Source organism: Hylobates moloch, unplaced genomic scaffold (genome assembly GCF_009828535.3).
Source record: "Hylobates moloch isolate HMO894 unplaced genomic scaffold, HMol_V3 SCAFFOLD_11, whole genome shotgun sequence".
In the NCBI taxonomy this organism is placed as follows: domain Eukaryota; kingdom Metazoa; phylum Chordata; class Mammalia; order Primates; family Hylobatidae; genus Hylobates; species Hylobates moloch.
The window spans coordinates 102,010,782-102,017,107 of NW_026652286.1; the positions used below are offsets into that span (position 1 = coordinate 102,010,782).

Consider the following 6,326-nt stretch of genomic DNA (forward strand, 5'->3'; position numbering starts at 1 on the left):
ACCTGTAGAGTCACCCAAGTATATCACCTACCGTGGGAGGCTCTATATACTGAAGCATTATGAGCAACAACACTTAATCCATTTTATAGTCAGAGTGCACTATGACCAGGAAGTGAAAGGAATAGCACGGAAATGCAAGCACTTGTGTAAAGTATTAATTCCACTTCTTATATATAATGTGGAGATCCTTGAAAGAATGAATGAACAAAGAGGTAACTATAACATTTCTATATATGACATGCTTAAGGGGCGGCAAAACGTTTGGAAGGGGAAAGAGATCTAGGGGACTTTCTGAAGCTCTGTCTCCAGCAAGCATGCTGCTTTATTTAGAGTATGTGTTTAATTGAGGTGACTTGGAGGAAGCTAAATCTCCCATTGGTGGCTGTGACACTGGTGAGAAGTTGCTGTTACTCATAAGCGCGTGCGCGCGCACACACACACACACACACACACACACACTTTACTGTAAACACATTGAATGCTCCACTCCTCCCTCCAAGCTTGGCCTGAATCAGCACTCTACTCAGTGATGCTCCCAACCCCAAAGGCTTTTATTAGATTAAAGAACAGAAACCAGTGTTGAGGAAATGCATGGGAAAGTGACTTGGGAAAGCTAGAGATCAAAGAGAGGTCATTCAACTCCACGGTGGCTGCTTTCCCAGGGTGCTCCCAGCAATTCCCCTCCCACGATTTTGTCTTTTATGGCTTCCAGTTTCCAGAACTTAATGCATCTCAGAAGGTCTAAAACATCTGTGTTTTTCTGCTATATTCAAAATACTTGTTGGCGGAGGATTTACCTATGTTTCTGACATTGCATGCAGTAGATGTGATGTTTCCTGGGCAACTTGAGAACTGTAGTAGGTAATGCTATATGGCATTTTATTATTTTTTAAAATCACTTGTACTTGGCTTGGGAAGTTATCTTGTATTTAACTTTAAGCATAGATGATCCCTGGATATACTGAGGGCTAGGGGACATAATATGTCAGACGAAATAATAAAACTACCCTATCCAAATATTATTCTCCTGTTCCCTACTTAATTTTTTTCTCTTACGTATTTCATGCTGAAAACAAACAGCATTACTCCTCAGAGTGATATAAAAGGCCAGTCTCAGGCAAAGCTGATAACAGACTCAAACTGACTAGTTGACTCCTTCTTTCCCCAGTCATGGTCTGATTTTAAAAGTACTTATCTGTAGTTCTTGATTGATTAAAAAAAAAAAAGCAACGACTCTCTTACTCATGGTAACAGAATGCTTTGTTAAAGAATACTACAACAGTGATAGGTTGGGTCAAACAGTTGAGAAAATTATAATTTAGGCAATTCAGAGTTTTCTGTGCACCTTTCAAAAGAAAATTTAGTGCTTTATCAAATATGAGGCACTATTAATTTTGAGAGAAATTCAGGCACAGAGAGATTCAAAACCTATCTAAAATTCAGTCTATGCTTTATGATAATAAAAGAGAGATATCTCTTTTTTGTAAATATGTGTTGATGACCAGGTCACACAAAACGAGACAATACTTTTTTAGAGATGGGGGTCTCGCTGTGTTGCCCAGTCTCATCTCAAATGCCTGGGTTCAAGCAGTCATAGCTTGGATTACAGGTAGGTACCACAGAAGCCAAGGCAAGAGGATCACTTGAGGTCAGGAGTTTGAGACCAGCCAGGGCAACATAGCAAGACCCCATCTCTAAAATATATAAATAAATACAATTTAAAATATTTTTAATGTTATCCGTGCATTTCTATGCATTGCAGGAGAAAGTCCATCAGAAGAGTGCAATCCCTCTCCACTCTCTTTTGTCCCCTCTGTTACTGGAGGGGAGAAGACGAAGGGTCCTTACCTTTACGTTTCCACCACTGCCTCTAGTTACCATACCTGGGGCAGCTGGCTGTAATTCTTTCCATGCCCACAAGAACACAGCATTAAAAACAAAGCCACATTCAAGTACAGTGACTCCAGCTAAGCTGTGGCATGTTGATTAGCCAAACCATTGGCATTTCACATGCCCAGTCCTTGCTGTTCTTTGATGGGCAAGTAACCTTGAAGAAGAGAGTAATTTTTCCATCGTCACCCATTTTATAACTACTAGCCCTGCTTCTGGGCTGGCTGTCACATCTTACGCCTCCCCAAATCCTCTGGTGCAATTTTTTGGGAGAGTTAAAACCTCCTCAATGTCACCTTGGTACTATAATGATGTCCTTTGACAGAAGAAACAAAGTCAACCACCATGTTCTCCCTGAGAAGTTCAGGAAAGTTTGATTCTTCCTTTTCCAAAGGAGAAAAGTATCTTCAAGGAGATGACTAAATCTTACTCAGAAACATCCTTCTTCATTAAGTTCTCATCTGTATGGTACCATGCTGGAGGCTGGGCAAAGAAAAGCAAATAATGAGACCCTTCCATTTCTCTATGCTTTGAGTTTAAGATCGACAAAACCCACAAAAGCTAATCTCTGAGTATACAGACATCAAACAGCTGTGCAAACGTTGGACAGATGCATAAATTAAATACAAAAGTAAATAAAGTATTTACATTATGTACAAGTCATGCAGCTGCTGTTATTACACTCCACGAAGGCTCCAGAGAGAAGGAGGGACATTAGACTGAGCAGATTGTCTTTTTCGGTCAGGGATGGTGTCAGCGGGAAGGAGCAGAAAGGTCACACATGGCTCGAGGAACAAAGACAAACTGTTACATAAACTCTTGTCTGCTGGTGCACAACCTCTAAACGTAGTCTTCAGAATGAAGCAACTTTGTTTCTCAGAAATAACTTTTATATGTCAGACTATGCTTTTAGGAATCTGTGTCAGTAACTAATTTTAAAGTGTCAGGGATGGCCCCATGGCCAGCAACAGCAGGAACACAATGAGGTGACCTAAGAGATCACAAGAACTGTCCTACCTCAAAGACTACCTTGATATTCTACATGTGTCCAGGGTGGGAGAAATAAAATGAATGACAGTAGCCCACTGCCATTGGAAACTCTGCCTGGTATCCTGGTGCCATGGAAATGTCCTCATTCTTCTCTATGGAGGAAGCCAGGATGTAGTGTAGCTTTGTTTAGCCTAGATTCCCATACTCTACACCTGGAACATAGGACACATGAATGATTGATGAATTACTAAGCAGCTCATGAACCTCTCCTTACTTTAGGAGACAAAAGGGAGGATAGCCTTTTGTGTTTATGTTATATTAAAATACCATTTTTATTCAGAATACCCTGTAGAGTGTTCTATATTTGAGAAAAACAAAAAGATTTTAAAAGAGAGAATACAACACAAGCCCCTGGTTTAAAAAAATTAGAAATGGCAGTAAAATGGAAAAATTCATAACTACAATTCAGAGGTAATCATTATTAATATTTTGGTACATATCTTCTACATGTCTTCATGTACATGGATATATATAAAAACTTTTAACAGAAACAAGATGATACTGAAAATAATGCATGCAATCTGCTTTTTTCCCCTTAATGCCTTTTCAACTTTTCTTGTCAATAAATATTTCTACAACATTATTTATATATAATCATATGTCTATGCCATACTTTTTAGTCCCCTGTTGTTGGACATTTCTAGTGTCATGATTTTTTTTTTTTTTTTGCTTTAACTTGTAATGGCTGGTGGATCAATCTTATCACTAAAGGTGTGTGCACATCACAGACTTCTGAGAGTCAGAATTCTTCCCACACCCACCGGCTGATACTTAGAATTCCATGCCTAGTGCCTCGGTCCTTTGCCTTAAGGATTTTTTTTAGTTAAAATGTGAGTCCCAGGAGAGCTGTTTCTTAAAACACTATCTGACACTGATTTCCCATTTTTCCTTGGGAAGTCCCGAGGAGAGTCGCAAAGACTGGTTTTATGCTGAGGTCTTGGCCCTGGGCCTTGGCTGATGAAACCAGAAAAGTCCCCAAGTTGACGCATGTTCTGGTAGAACTGTTACAATTTTATAATTGACTAAACTCCTTGAGCAGTTGGGAACACAATTAATGCTGGCTGGTACTAATTATTGCCTAAATTCAGTTTATTATAGGAAATAGGTTCAGTTCTTAGCATATTCCCTCAGGACCTGGTCCACATATTCATTGACATTTACTCCCAAATACTTTATATTTGTATGGTTTTCTGTAAATATGAATCTATTTACCTTGTAGCCTATCTTTATTACTGCATGGTCATTGAATTAAACTTATTCAGACCTCAATTTTTCATTTCACTTCTAAACAATATAACTGTGATCAGTCATATCCCAGAATTCAGGACTGGTACTGTAATCCCCACCGAGATGGTATAGTTCTTTTTATCTACAAATCCAGGATTTTCTTTAACCCAACACACATGTCTGTGAGGTGTGTTATCACAATATAACATACCTGGTTACCCTGTGAAAAGCAGAGCCCAGGAAAAGTGAAGGTTCCTGTTTCTGTGCAACCATAGGGGTGTGTGTGTGTGTGTGTGTGTGTGTGACAAAGAGAAGAGAGAGACAGCGAGAGAGAGACACAGAAAGGGGGGGGACAGAGAGAGAGAGAATTTATCTGGAGAATAGCTGTACATCTCCAGGGACCCAGGATCAGCAATGTCAAGGTCTACCAGGTGCTTATGAAGTGCTAATTGTGCTGTTACTGAAGTTCACTTTCCACCAGAGACTCACAGAGCAACCTTGGGGAAATGACTGAATGCTTCCATTCCTCCAATCTCACACCTGAATACCGGGGATGATAATATTGCCCAACTCCTTCCCTTACAATGGCATAAGAATGAATTAGCTTACAGTTGGTGTTTTGAGCTTCTGTGGGAGCATTATTACTTCATGCTACCTTTTTTATATACAACTTTTGTGCACTCAACCATTAAGGAGGGACAACTATGCCAAGGATGTTTCTTTTCTACACTGCTCTCTTGGGGAGAGTATCCAACTGCTGAAACTTACGTATGAAAAACGAGAGCAAGAGAGAGACAGAGAATGAGGAATCATAACCGCCCACTCACATATATTTGGCATTTCAAGCTTTGAGCAATTAATAACCAAATCCTTGAGTTGGAAGCTGTCATGCTTACAATGCTGTTTGAACTGTTCCCACACACCCCACTGAGCACACCTTCCTTCCAGAAAAGGCTCTCACAGACGCACTTTTCAGCCTTGAAAGACAAAACAATAGACATGAGCAAACAGAAAGCTTTCGTAAAATGGAGTAAGGACGAAAGTCTCTAACTGCAGGAGACCGGTATTTCTAAGCAAATAGTGCGGTTGTTTTCTGCCATTCTGAATGTTTCTGCCGTTCTGAACGTGTCTGCCGTTCTGAATGTGTTCATCGGAATTTGAGTGTGGGTTATCTGCATCCCCTTCCTCTGACATGCAGGACCTTGTTGCACCACTGGGAGTTCCACAAGAAAGGGAATGAAGAAGCGAGAGTCTTTAATAGAGAATTGTGAATATGTCTACAGCCATACCACCCTGGACGCACCCGATCTCATCTGATCTCGGAAGCTAAGCAGGGTCGGGCCTGGTTAGTACTTGGATGGGAGAATTGGGAGTAAAGAGCAGCAAGGGCCATAGGCCAGCAAAAGGAGCCTGAAGGGACCAAAAAGTGGAGCAAAGCTGCGGATAGAAACACAGCCAGTGGGCAGAGACAAGAAAGCCAAGGTAGGAAATGGTGGGGTCAAGAGCAATAGGGAAGCCTGTCCCTATTGTGGGTCCTGGGCAACCCTGGGACATATCGACTGGCTCTTCTTTGCTTATAAGGCAGGGTGTACGGGGAGACTCATTACCAAGCGCTAAGGAAGGACGGATAAGATGTAAACCACGCTGATTTGCAGCCACTCAGGAGTCTCTGGCAGCTAGGCTTGGAGAATAGCATCAATGTTAACAGCCAGGGATGAAGCAGAGTAAATATTTGATATAAGATAGCAAATATAATCAATAACATGTGTCAAACATTTTCTGCTCCTGCTAAAGGTTCATGTTAATTATAAATATGACAATATTTGCAACAGTTTCAAGTAGATAGAATTATCCCTTCTTTGCAGCCCAAAGAACTGAAGACAAGGGCTAAATAATTTGCCTAACATTATGCAGTAACGAGTAACCCCGTGTTTTAAACTCAGGTCTTTGTGCCTTCAGAACCCCAGTTCTCCTCAAACTTGAGAGAATTAGGCACGCACGTTCCTCCTCTTTCCCAGATATTCTGATTTAGTAGTTCCGGTGTGGAGCCCAAGGGTCTGCACTTTAACACGCATCCCTGGTGGTGTCGACATAGGTGCCCTAAGCCAGACATTCCAAAACATCATCCTCCACCAAAGGCCAGAAACAGCCAGCTAGGA

The 6,326-nt window shown here is 41.0% G+C and overlaps 1 pseudogene; it reads left to right on the plus strand.

The window, feature by feature from the left end:
* The first annotated feature begins 5,442 nt into the window (after positions 1-5,442).
* LOC116477505 (5S ribosomal RNA) lies at positions 5,443-5,565 on the plus strand (annotated as a pseudogene).
* Positions 5,566-6,326: the final 761 nt, after the last annotated feature.